The sequence below is a fragment of the Cervus canadensis genome, chromosome 16 (genome assembly GCF_019320065.1).
Source record: "Cervus canadensis isolate Bull #8, Minnesota chromosome 16, ASM1932006v1, whole genome shotgun sequence".
Lineage (NCBI taxonomy): Eukaryota > Metazoa > Chordata > Mammalia > Artiodactyla > Cervidae > Cervus > Cervus canadensis.
This window is the reverse complement of record NC_057401.1, coordinates 11,932,725-11,946,626: the sequence shown is the minus strand read 5'-3', so window position 1 is coordinate 11,946,626 and position 13,902 is coordinate 11,932,725. Positions and strand designations below refer to the sequence as shown.

The window sequence follows — 13,902 nt, the reverse complement described above, 5'->3', positions numbered from 1 at the left end:
TTCAAGTCTGTAAGATGTGGAGAAATGTAAGTCTTACCTCAGGATTCTCATGCAGATTAAGCTGTTGCTTGGGGTGTATTAAAAGACATTTAGTCTAAGTTAGCAGTTGTCATTATTGTTCTTGTTATTCACTTTTGGGCAGACCTCTCCCTGAAGTAGTCAGAAGGTGGCTTGGGGGATATGGTAGCCGAGCAAGGCACGTTAGCTGGCTCACAAGACCCTTGGCGTCGGGCAGAGGTGGATGGATGTGCGTGATTTTGAGAGTTGATCTGAAATGAAGTATGTGTTGGGTTCAGTCCCTTGCATGCCCTTCGCCTGAAGGGTGCTGATTTGAAGCCCCTGGAGGCACAGTTGACTTGTGGTTCTGCAGTTTTTGTTTTTCTATATTTCTAAAGCTAATCAATCACCCTTCTTATTGTTACATTCTTTCTATAACTGTGTTAATATTTACATTTATTGTCAAGTCTGCTGCCTTGGAACCAGCCTCTTTAGCTCTTGCATAATTCATTGTATTGATTTTAGAAGTTAATTCTATGGGCAATCTTGTGCATCTTGTTCCCCAATCCTTGGGGGAGAAGCCTTAGTGTAACATTCTATATAGGAAAGCATGTATGCATGAGAGGATGTATTGAAGAAAGAAAGACCAAAATGTTTTCTTTTTTCTTTTAAAACTTTGTATTTTACATTGGAGTGTAGCCAAGCACCAATGTTGTGATAGTTGCAGGTGGGCAGCGATGGGCCTCAGCCATAGCTGCACTTGTAACCATTCCCTCCCAAACTCCCCTCGCATTCAGGCTGTCACATAGCATTGAGCAGAGTTCCCTGTGTTATACAGTAGGACCTTGTTGGTTATCCATTTTAAATGTCACACAATGCTTTCTTTTGACAGCTAATATTTATGAAGTACTCATTTTGCCAAACAGTGTGATACTTTCTTCACATGCGTTGTCTCATTTCGTTTCTACTTAACCCTCAGAGGTAGTTCAAATTTTTACCCCTAATCTACAGATCAGTAAATGACCTCAATTTAAAACCAGCTCTACCAATCAATGGTAAGTCCTTGTATTTTATAACCGTACTCTCCTAAGAAATAGACAATCAGTGAAATCTTAAACCAAACTACCTTTTCCTTTGTGGAATGTGTAACACATAAGACATAGTTAAATGTATTTCTGTGTCTAATGTAGATATTTCTAACTTTGAATGTGCCCTGGTTGTGGGAGCCCACATGACCTCCTTTCCTAAGCCTTATTTGCCACAAATTGGTGGTGCTGCCTTGGAAGTCATTACATCATCTTCCAGAGGTAAAATTCTGTGGCTCAGCCCACAAATGGCAAGAGCAAGGAGACTTCATTCATTACCCAAACTGAGTACTGAGCAATTTAAAGACCAGCATCTTCTGGTATCGCCCCAGCCCTCCTGTCTTTAGATACAGAATTGGTTCCTTGTGGCCAATTTCATCTTTGCAAGTTGAGAGACTAAGAAAACATCAGTGGATGCAAATGAGGAAAAGAAAAGACATCTGTCAAGTTAATTAAGGGAAAACATTCCCTTGACCTCTTGGTTTTTTTTCTGTGCTTTTCATCAAGTTGGGCTCTTCTTTCCTCCTTAGAGATCTGCTCTTCCTTTCACGCTGGCCATGAATAGTAGGGCACTCAACACTTGAGGATGGAAGGAACGCGCGACTTATTTTAATATCCATTTGGCAGTTTTCCTGTTGTTTTTCCATTTAGGAAACATTTTCTTCCACTTGTGCCCATTATCACAGCTTTGACATTCCTGTCATTAGCAGAATGTCATTTTGCAAGATTCTGAGTTGGGCACAGCCAGCAACAAAACACACTGAACAGAAAGAGGCTGGCTCTTTGCCACTTGACGTTTCCCCGCAGAAGAGCACAAGTGGAGCTCAGATGCGGGCTTTCCATGTGTGTCTGTCTGTGTTCTGACTGTGGAGGCGCAGGAATCGGAGAAGGTTCACTTGTGAGCAATGCATTGTGCCAAATTGCTGTAAATGCAAAATGCTTTCCAGTTGGAAGGGCGTTATGCAGTCATGCTGTTCATTCTGGGCTTGACATAAATTTCTGTCAAGTGTCATAAAAGGAAATCCAGTGGTTACAGAAGTCAACTCCTCCTCCCTTTGTGTGAGTCAGATTGGAGTGGCCTCAGAATCCTCTGAACCAAAAAGAGGGAACTGATTGTATAGGTCATGTTTAGCTTTGTGGCTAAATTACCCCACGAGAGTGAAGCATGGGCTTCCCTGATGGCTCAGATGGTAAAGAATCTGCTGGCAATGCAGGAGACCTGGATTTGATCCCTGGGTCAGGAAGATCTGGGGAGGGGATAGCTACCCACTCCAGTATGCTTGTCTGGAGGATTCCATGGACAGAGAAGTCTGGCAGGCCCCCCAGTCCATGGGATAGGAAAAGAGTTGGATGCTGAGTGACCAACACTTTCACAGTGAAACATATCCACCAAATTCAGTGTTTCTAGATGTAGTGAGTTAAACAGATTAAATTTATATATGGAGAACCTGGAGTGGGTAAAATAATGTTGTATCAGTTCAGCTGCTACATGTATGTTCAAATAAGATTTGAATATAAGAAAATCTTTCAATCCAGATTTATAGAACTGGTGACCATTTCTTTAAAGTCATGAAGCAGGAGGTACTAGGTACAGAGGAAAGAAGTTAATAGTAAAATTTTATTATAGTATTTCCAGAAAGGAGAATGGAACATTAGATTTAAGCTGTTGTATTTTCTCTGGTTTGGTGTTGCCACCACTTTTTTAGTGTGGGTTTTTTTTTTTTTTTTTTTTTTTTTTTTTTGTTTTAATATCTTTGCATAACACTGGCCAACTGAGAAAAATCCAATACTATTAAATTCATTAAAAGTAATTTTTCTACTTGGCTCTCTGCTGCTTAGTAAATAGAGTGTGTATCAAGTTGTGACTTTTATCCGTACTGAATATGAAACATGGAAACTTTAAAAAAAAATGTGTCATGTACATCCCCCACCCCCACAACACAAGAAGTTTAAAAGAACATTAGTTTGTATTTTGCTTATTTTTCCTTAACTCTCAAACATGTCTGTAGACTTATCTTTGGTCCGTGGCCAAAGCTGTCCTGAGAGCAGCCAGAGGCTTATGTTTCAGTCTTATAGCTGTTTGTTTCTATGACCCTTTACCCAGTTATAAAATCGGGGCCACCACCTCTGTCCCTCCCCTCGCTGACTCTCGTTGCTTCTTTGATAGCCCAGTCAGAGGTCAGCCCAGCCAGGTGATAGAAGCACAGATTAGACCATAATTTTCAATGACTCCAGACAATATTTGGCCAGATCAACCTTTGGAGCAGTCTGCCAAGATACAGCACATGCTGTTCAACTCTCGACCTTAACCTATGCAGCATTTTCTCCACACCCTCATCTCAAGTACAGTCTTCAGTGTGTGTCTTTCATGAGGTTTAAGCTATTACACTCTGTGTGACTACTCAAAAGTCCAGAATTCATCTCTCCATTGCCTGTTCCAGCCTTTAAGTGTCATTGTTCAAATAGATGACCTGCCCTGTTGTCTGAGGATTCCTGGGGGACCTGAGTCTAGGTATGTCCTGTAACACATGCTGCAGATAAATTGCACTGCAAAAACTAACAGGTATTGAGAGCCTTCTCACTTTAATTATTTTTTACTTCTAATATTTTTAGCAGTTGGACTTAACATGACTACCATAAATCCCACATTATTACCAGCTCCTGCTTGACTTTGACCATCGTATTATGCCCCTCTCTTAACTCCACCGATTATCCCATTTTGTTTTATTCAGAGTGACATGTGTGTAGATTTTCTCAGTAAGATGTTTCACATCATATAAACCTGTCAGTTCTTTGTGTTTTCTCGGTTATACATGGCCTTGATCAAACTAGTAGAATTAGCTGTAATATCATCTTGGATCAGTTTAGTCTTATAGATTAGACTATGTGTGTCCTCCAAGTTAAATTAGAAACTTCTTAAAGGCAGGAACTATATTTAGTTATTCAAAAATATTTACTGAATCTGTATTCAAATCATTTTTATTTTCTATGTTTTTCTGGGTATCCAAAGAGATTTACTATGTATGAAATTCAATCTTTGACCTCAAGGAGCTTGTCCCCCATCTCCTGGACTGTAAGCTCCAGGTGGAATCCCTGTTATGTTTACTGAATGAATGAGTGACCACAGAGTGGATGCTCTGCTTGCCAGGGTCACTGGTGCAACATGGTGCATGTCAGCCCCACCCATCTGTCACATGCTCACATAGGACGTCAGAGCTCACCGTGTCGGCCACATAGGGTTAGCTGGGTTCATGGATCTTGCTTTGCTGTAGTCGCAAAATGGAATAATTAGGGCCAAAATGGTTTAAAAAGTTTGTATCAGGCAGATCACTGAGTTTAAGGGGTTGTTTAGGGAAGACCTATGAAATGGAGGGACAATTTGCCCTGTTGAGTGTACACTCTAAAATCCTGAGCTGATTGAGGTTTTCTCACACTTTAGATAGCAGCATATTTTTGTTTGTACATCTCTGCCAGATTCTGCCTAAGAATACAGTTATCTGTGAATCAGTCTTAGCTCTTCTTTTACACTTGAAACACTTTGAGAGTGTTTTCTTCATTTTCTTACTTCCCATAGTACTTGGTACATAGCAATAGACATTCCATAAATGTTTGTTGCATTGAATAGCATCTTGCCAATATCTGTATATTCAGCCATCTCTCTTCCCCTGCAAAGACAGAGAGTTGGGCTAGATCTCACCAAGGGCTTATCTTAATGGATGAGATATATTTCTAAGAAGTACTGTATATAGTAATACACACACACACGCATACATATTCCTCTTGATTTTCCTAAGAATGTTTGAAAGCATCAAGACCTATACCTTCCTCTGGGTATGTAATTAGCCCAAATTTTTTGCTCCTACCTGAAAACTGTATGAGCAGTCATTCCTTTCCCTGATAATTAATGTCTTTAAAGAGGACTTTTTCTACTAATGGAAAAGTTAAGTTCAAGTATCAAGCTGATAACATCAGTACTAAGTGTTCATAATAATATAGCCCAGAAAATGATAAGCTAGGTTATTGCACTGATGCCAGTATGCAGAGGCCTGACACTATCTGCTCTGCCCTCAACACAGTGCTGGCTACCTGTTCTTTCTCCAGCCTTTCGGAGGCTGTATGAAAGAGCATGGCCCTCTCTCATACTTGCATTGAATCTTGGAGGTGATTTTTGGCATGGCTTTTTAAAATGAAATGCTGTATGTTAGAGTCGAGTCATGGAGATGAGAATGTACTACTACCCGTGCCCACCTGCTTTCTCCCTGGTTTCCCTCCCTCCTCCTCTGGTTAGATTGATTCTCTGAAAACAAAGATCAAGTCATGTTCAAAACCTTCCAATAGCTTCCCTTTTCACCCAGAGTAAAACCCATCTCAGTCCTGTGGCCTGCGAGCTGCCACAGTGGGCCCCATCCTCGGTCCATTGACCTTTTTGCTGCTCGTCTCTGACCAGCTGTGCTCCTCACTCTGGCCTGCTAGCTGGTCCTGGAGCCCTGCTGCCTCAGGGCCTTTGCTCTCACCAAAGGCTCACTCCCTCATCCTTCTGGTCTTCCTCGAATACCACCTTCCCAGTGCAGCTTTTCCTAACCACCTGTTTAACACTGTGATTTCCCATCTCCACTCTCCATGCCCTACTGTCTGCGTCATTTTTCTCTACCGCCATCTCGCATACTACAAGTGTCATCACTGTCTCCAGTCCTAGTTTGCTAATTTATGGTGCTTATTATCTTCTTCCCCTCTAGAGGACAGAGTGATATTTGTTTGTTTAGAATAGATGTTGCTCAGTCGCTAAGTCTTGTCGTCTCTTTGTGACCCCATGAACTGCAGCACGCCAGGCTTCCCTGTGCTTCACGTCTCCCAGAATTTGCCTAAAACTCATGTTCCTTGAGTCGGTGATGCCATCCAACCATATCATCCTCTCGTCACCCGCTTCTTTTCCTGGCCTCAATCTTTCCCAGCATCAGGGTCTTTTCCAGTGAATTGGCCCTTTGTATCAGGTGGCCAGAGTATTGGAGCTTTAGCTTGAGCATCAGTGCTTCCAGTGAATATTCAGGACTGGTTTCCTTTAGGATTGACTGGTTTGATCTCCTCACTGTCCAAGAGACTCTCAAGAGTCTTCTCCAACACCACAGTTCAAAAGCATCAATTCTTTGCCACTCAGCCTTCTTCACGGTCCAGCTCTCACATCCACACATGACTACTGGATAAAAACCATAGCTTTGACTAGATAGACCTTTGTTGGAAAAGTATGTCTGTTTTTTAATATGCTGTCTAGGTTTGTCATAGCTTTTCTTTCAAGGAGCAAGCGTCTTTTAATTTTGTGGTTGCAGTCACTATCTGCAGTGATTTTGGAGCCCAAAATAGTTAAGAATAGTATCTAGCATGTATTAGGGACTCAGAAAGTAATTTGTTGGATGACTTCATGGAAGCTTGGTTGGAGCCTTAATTTCACAGGGCATAGGGAAGATTTTAACAGTGTCTTAACTTTACCTCGGGCTTCCCTGGTACCTTAGCTGTGAAAGAATCAGCCTGCAATGCAGGAGACCTTGGTTCGATCCCTGGGTTGGGAAGATCCCCTGGAGGAGGGATAGGCTACCCACTCCAGTATTCTGGGGCTTCCTTGGTGGCTCAGATTGTAAAGATTCCACCTGCAATGCAGGAAACCCAGGTTCAGTCCCTGGATTGGGAAGATCCCCTGGAGAAGGGAATGGCTACCCACTCCAGTATTCTTTCCTGGAGAATTCCATGGACAGAGGACCCTGGCCGGCTACAGTCCATGGGGTCACAAAGAGTCAGACACGTCTGAGTGACTTTCACTTAACTTTACCTAAATAAGAGTCTATCACAGAGTCAGGAATATTAATGCTTTGCTCCCTGTTGCCTTCTCGGGGGGACTAGAGCTTATCCAGCTGGCTACCAGCTATGGCCTTGTTGTGCTGTCCAGGAAAAGGGGTAGAGCTGTAGACTTGAAGTAGCCCAGGGGAAGGGCAGATTGATTTACATATGAGAGACAAAAAGTTATTTCCGGTGAAGGCAATAGTATGAAGGCAGACATGGAGAGAAGGGTGTGGCAGCATCTGAAGGAATTAAGGATATGAGGGAGAAGTGTCCAGAGAAAATTGTAGGAAGATTTACTTTCTGTTGCATGTATAATTTTTCTTTCAAATTTAGTCTCAAAGATACTTTTCAAGACTTTTTTGCAATCAGATTTGCAAATACATAGAGGCCTAGATACTTCAGGTTGCACAAAGAAAAAAAGAAATGTCCATGATATATATAATTTTAGTGAACTTAAGAATCCTAAAATCTGCTTCAAATGAATAATCTGAAAAAAGCATGAATTAAACCCATCTTTATGTTGCCATGGGTAAATCTCAAAAATATAATGTTGAGTGAAAAAATTAAGTTATAGAATATCTTTAAGATATAGTTTGTGCTAAAGTACAGTTTATCCAAAAAGTCAAAAACATGACGGTCATACAAATATAAAGTAAATGTGTCAAAGATTTAATTTGCTTATTAATAAGGACAACAATAAGAGATTTTGAAAACCATATATATATATGTGAATAAGTATGTTAAAATATATATGACATTATATATATATTTTAATAAAAATAATGAAATAAAATTTGACAGCAGATACAAAACTAGTCAATATCCTGTAAGACAATGATATTAAATGTTTGAGGTCACTTTTTATGGGTGGTTATTAACTGTATTTGTACTAGACAAAGTTCATTTATGTGTAGTAAATGAATTTACTAGACATTTTATGGTCTAGTAATGTGGACAAGAATCACTTGTGTTACTGCTGATTTTCTCCGACTGAACTCCAACCCCTACAGAGTTTTAAGGTAGCCTAGTCACGAGAAAGACAGTGAAAGGTGTCCACCTGATAGAACCAGATAATCTCTTGGGGGTTCATTGCACTAAGCCTTCCCAGCTACTGAAAGGAAAGCCATTCATGTCTTTTGCACAATTCCAAGTCTTTGTCAGTTTTTCCTGATACATGGCACCAGTAGTGAAAATACAGATGCATACACAAATGTTGTTAGGTATAGGTATTTGTATATGTATATAAAAGTATCAAGAATGGATGGTAAAGCTACCAGCCACAATTCTTTTAGAACTGCCTGGTTGGGGAGTGAAAAATTCATGTGGATGTTTTGGATGGCAAAAATGTACATTTCCTTCTGTATCTTTAGTATATATGTGTAATATTTACTAAATACTAGGAATAAATATCACAAAATGATAGCATTGTTATTCTAGGCGGTAGGAAGTGTTTGGTTTTGTTTTTTTTTTTTTTGTATTTTCGATATTTTTCAAATTTCATAAACCAAACAAAAATAGGTAATGACTCCTCTGATCTGGTGCAGCCCCTTCATTGTAAAGATAAGGAAACAGAAGCTTGCCTGTTTTATAACATGTTCTCAGTAATACCACATTAAGTGGATAATTTCTGCCTTCTGGTCATACCCAGTTTCCTCTACTTCTGCCTTCCTCTTTGTTTAAGGAATATTCAGTGTCAGATTCTATTAGGGTATCAGAGTATAGTTAACAGATGTTCACATTCAGTACAGCTTTGGTCTGTAATTGGCCTCCTGTGCAAATTTATCAAATTTTTCATCAAGATGAATTAATAAATTATAGCCTAGCTGTTCGGAATTCCCGGGGCTCTTCCCAGGCGGTCCCCTGCCCCGCAGCCGTGGTCAGTCCTCTGTCTTACTGAGTGTTGACCTTTCCCGTCAGCGGCGACCGTTAGAAATGACTGCCTGTTGGGGCTTCGCTTTCTCGGCTTGTCTCGCCGCCATTAGACCCGATCAGTATTCATGTCCCCGGATGATTGTAATTTAAAATTAAGCATCATTTCAGCCACTCAGAGCTGTTGCAGAAGGCCACCGCCTGGTGGGCCTCACAGCTTTTATAGCCCTGTCAGAGGATAATTAACTGGTTCCTCTGCCAGGAGAGATGCGACAGATCCAGGTGTGAGACGTGTACGGGTCCCTCCAAACCCTTCACGGGGAGCTCTGAGCAGAAGGACAGTCTGGGCAGAGACAGAATATGGGTCCTGGGGACCGAAGGTCCCTACAGCGCCTTCCCTCCCCTCGTGGCCCTTTGTCCCTCACTCTGGCCGAGGCCTGACGTCCACGGTGGAACGCGTGGTGTGTCTCTCTCTGCTCCTGATGAACGAAGGCGCTGTTGGCAGGCGCGGGAAGGTTGAGGAGCTCCTTGTGAAACTGCCCTGGTGAGCTCAGGGGGCAGGTGGCAGCCTGTGTGATCCTCAGGTCACCAGCCTGAGCCAAAACACCACGCTGACAAGGAAACGCTTCCCGGCGGTGGCCTCCCGTCACGCTCCAGGGTGCCCGTCCGGCTGTGGCCGTCTTCCCGCAGAGGTGGTGTCCCCACCCGCCTTGCCTCCCGGCCCGCGGGGGCTCGGCAGGCCTGCTCACTTGGAAGGACTGGCACCACCTTCCCACCTTCCATTCTTCTCAGATCCCAGGGTCATGGTCAACAGTGATCGTCCCTTGGGCGTGTGTGTGTCTGTGTGTGTTGTCTGTCAGTAGGTGGGTCTTTGCAGGGAGGAACCAGAGGAGTGAGGTAATAAGGAAGGCTCACTTGGCACCGTCAGCCCCTGTTCTAGTCCACTGTTTACCTTTGCTGTTGTCTCCAGTTGTCTTCTTGGGCTAAATTCAGATTTTGCAAGAATCTGTGCCATTGTGTCACCTTGCCAGATGAGAGGAAAAACTGAGCGTGCTGTCCATAGGCAGTGCCCCATGCGGTTTTTTCAGCTGGGTGTCGTGAGGAGAGGCAGGTACTTTGTGGGCAGTGGCTATTCTTGGCTTTGGCTTTAAGAACCAAGTACCGTCAGGGTGGATGATTTCCATTTCTTCTTAAAGAATGAAATAAAGAGATTGTATTTTGGGAATGGATAGCTAGAACTTGAATTCATAATGGTTCTTTTTTTTTTTTTCTTTCTTTTTTTTTCATTTATTTTTATTAGTTGGAGGCTAATTACTTTACAGTATTGTAGTGTGTTTTGTCATACATTGACATGAATAAGCCATGGATTTACATGTATTCCCCATCCCGATCCCCCCTCCCACCTCCCTCTCTACCCAATCCCTCTGAGTCTTCCCAGTGCACCAGGCCCGAGCACTTGTCTCATGCATCCAACCTGGGCTGGTGATCTGTTTCACTATAGATAATATACATGTTTCGATGCTGTTCTCTTGAAACATCCCACCCTCGCCTTCTCCCACAGAGTCCAAAAGTCTGTACATCTGTGTCTCTTTTTCTGTTTTGCATATAGGGTTATCATTACCCATAATGGTTCTTTAGTTTCACTTTTGCAATCAAATACCTTTAAGATTCCTAAGGCTGAACTGGAGATAACTCTTTACAAGTTCAAACAGTTAGAAGAGGGTAAATTTTCAGCTAAGATATTCCTGCTACAGTAGGAATGATGTTTGTATTTTACCTGGTAGGATGGCACCTCTTTTTCCCCTTTGACAGGACTTGAGAAAAAGCAAGCGTGGTTCAACTTAGTTGTGCTGGTGAGAGAAAAGGGACCTTGATTTTGCTCAAGTGGTGATGTCTCCACTGCTTCACCACTTTATGGGTTAAATGAGAATGATGTGGTCACCAGCTCCAGGGGAGCCTGCCTCACACTTGCTAGCCATGAGCTCCTCCCTTTCATCAGGAAAAGAGTGTGATGCCTGGATAAATAAATAATGACAACAGAGGTCAGTTCAGCGTTTTGCACCAGTGTCATTATTAATGCAGGGAGTGCCAGGTGCTGTGGCAGTCTAGGTGGTAAATATTCAGGTCCTGTCTACTAGGAGTGCTGTTGTTTTGGGGTTAAAGGCAGATTTTAATTCATTTATTGGGAATCAGGTACTTAGAATAATAAGTGACTCTCAGAGATACCAGAAGTAGGTGGCAATGAGATTGGATGACCACCCTCCTCTCCAACTTTGAAAAGTTAGGTACAGAATATCTCAATAGGGTTCAGTATTTTTAAAGTATATATACACACACACATATACTTAATATATGGAGAAGGAAATGGCAACCCACTCCAGTATTCTTGCCTGGAGAATCCCATGGACAGAGGAGCCTGGCAGGCTGTAGTCTGTGGGGTCGCAAGAGTTGGACATGACTAAACCACCACCCCACTCACGTACACTTAATATATACATATACTTGAGATATATGGGTTTCCCTAGTGGCTTAGAACATAATCTGCCTGCAGTGCAGGAGACATGGGTTAGATTCCTGGGTCAGGAAGATCTGGAGAAGGGAATGGCAACCCACTCCAGTGTCCTTGCCTGGAAAATTCCATGGGCAGAGAAACCTGGTGGGCTACAGTCCATGGGATCTCAAAGAGTCAGACATGACTGAGCGACTAATACTTTCATATATATATGTGTATATATATACACATATATACATACATATATCCATATATACATACATATACAAGATCTAGGTGCTTTAAGGTTAAATATAGTGTAAAATATGCCTCATTACCCTTAAAAATATTAGCAACAAATAAGTTCATTTGAGAGGCCAAGACCCTATTTTGTGAGTGTAGAGATTTGTGTACGTATCTAAATTTCTGCCTTGAGCTATGTTTTGTAAAGTCTAGTTTTGCATTGCTGAGGAACTTTTCATGTTTAAAAGCTTCATGTTTGATTTTGAGAGATTCAAAAATTTTACTTCTCTCTCTAGCTTCATGCTAAAGATCAATACAGAGGATAGAGAAGACAACTTCAGTTTTGATTGTTCATCACATCTGTCAATAAGACATGCCTCAACTATTTAAGGATTTGTGTAACACAATACCAGTGTCTTCATGGTGAACTGTTCAAATTCTGAGGCAGCTTGTTTTTAACTTCCTCTAACTTGCTCTTGTGTTATTAGGTAAAGAATCCTATTTTTCTTCATCCTTAATTACATTCACAATCATAGATTTGTAAAGATTACAAATCTTTTTAGACAATGGGCAAACATGGGATGAATGTAATATAAACTTTGTTCTTATTTTTGTATTTTATATTGACCACACAAGTGGATGGTTCACTCGTTAAATCGTGTCTGACTCTTTGCAACCCCAAGGAGTGTATGTAGCACACCAGCCAGGCTCCTCTGCCCTCCACTGTCTCCGAGAGTTTGCTCAAATTCATATACATTGAGTCAGTGACGCTATCTAACCATCTCATCCTCTGCTGCCCCCTTCTCATTTGCCTTCAGTCTTTCCCAGCATCAGGGTCTTTTCCAATGAGTCAGCTCTTCGCATCAGGTGACCAAAGTACTGGAGCTTCAGCTTCAACATCAGTCCTTCCAATGAATATTCAGGGTTGATTTCGCTTAGTATTGACTGGTTTGAGGAGAAACAAGTAGATGGCATCATTTTAGTCAGACATTTCTTTTTGAGACTTTTTTTTTTAAATCACATTTTTGAAATCAGTACTTTTTCAATATCCATTTATTCTGGTAGACTTTCAGTAAATGATACAATTGTGAGAATTTTTGTTTGTGTTTTTCTTTGTTTTAGATACAAATTGTTGGCTACTTTCTTGCTGTGGTACTGGACTAGTTATATTCTGTGTCTTAGGAAAATTTAATTTAAATGTTTTTAAGAAATATCATTTTCTAAATTTTAAGTCAGCATACTTCACTAATATCCCTATGTAAATATTCATTAGATTACTGTTTCTATTGATATATTGATATCAGTAGATATCAATTGATAGGTATTTCTTCTTCATTTAATTTATATGTGTATAAATTAATAATTGAATGTCAATAGAAAATTTACATAAATGATTTAGATAAAATACTAAATGTAAAAAATAACACATATCCATTTTTATGTAAGTTAGCCTGTGTTTTTCCCAGTTTGCTCAAATTAGCAAATAACTTTTGTGAGAGTTCCAGGATATAGATCTTTCATTTATAATTTCTTATTAGCTTTAGCAAGTTGATATATTTAATATCCCTATTTTAAAATGAAAGATGTTAATTTGAATTGACATAAAATACAGTGTAAAAAATATTTCTTTAAAAAACAAGCACATGATCTGACTTGATTATGAATTTGTTAATAGGTCAGATAATGATTCTTGATAGATGAGTTGATAGTACCACATTCCACCTTCATAATTAAGTATCAAGGGTCTATTCTTATGCAACAACTTCTTTAAGGCTGAGTAAACATGATCTTAATTAAACACATAGATAATGCTGAGGGCTGTTGATTGCTCCAGTAAGGAAAGTAAAATGATGTAGCCTGACCTTAAGAAATTATAAATATGAGAATGTTGACGAATGATAATAGGTAGCAAACATCTAAAAGAGAGGATTGGTTCCCCAAGTCAATATTGTGGAAAGAAATTTGGTTTGGTTTTGAAATGTGTTATTCAGAAGTATTGAGAAAAGTTTCTTTCATATATTTTATACAAACTCTCAAATATGTCCGCCATATGTTATTTAGAAGTAGGTGAAAATTCCTGTTTAAAGAGTACTGTAACAGAGAGATATTCTGAATTAAGAAGAAATTACAGTAAATCTGTAATGGTGGTTAAGGGCAGCTCTAGTGTAGGAGGATGGAATTACAGTGAACCTTATAAGTGAATTCAATGAGGTAACCTGCTGGTTTTTATTATCCTTTTCTAACCATGGCTATGATGTAGCAGTCTGTGCTGCAGAAAAGCAAAGGAAAGTAAGATAATATCCACTTCATCATCAACTATTGTGTTATGCTCTAAGGCTTGGGAACGTTACTTTGGAGTCAGATTAACCATTTTATAACTTTCTA

At 40.5% G+C, this 13,902-nt stretch overlaps 1 protein-coding gene across 1 annotated transcript in view; it reads left to right on the top strand.

The window, feature by feature from the left end:
* The window catches only part of MAST4 (microtubule associated serine/threonine kinase family member 4), a 608,649-nt gene that overhangs the window by 474,202 nt on the left and 120,545 nt on the right, over positions 1-13,902 (top strand). The window lies entirely within an intron of this gene.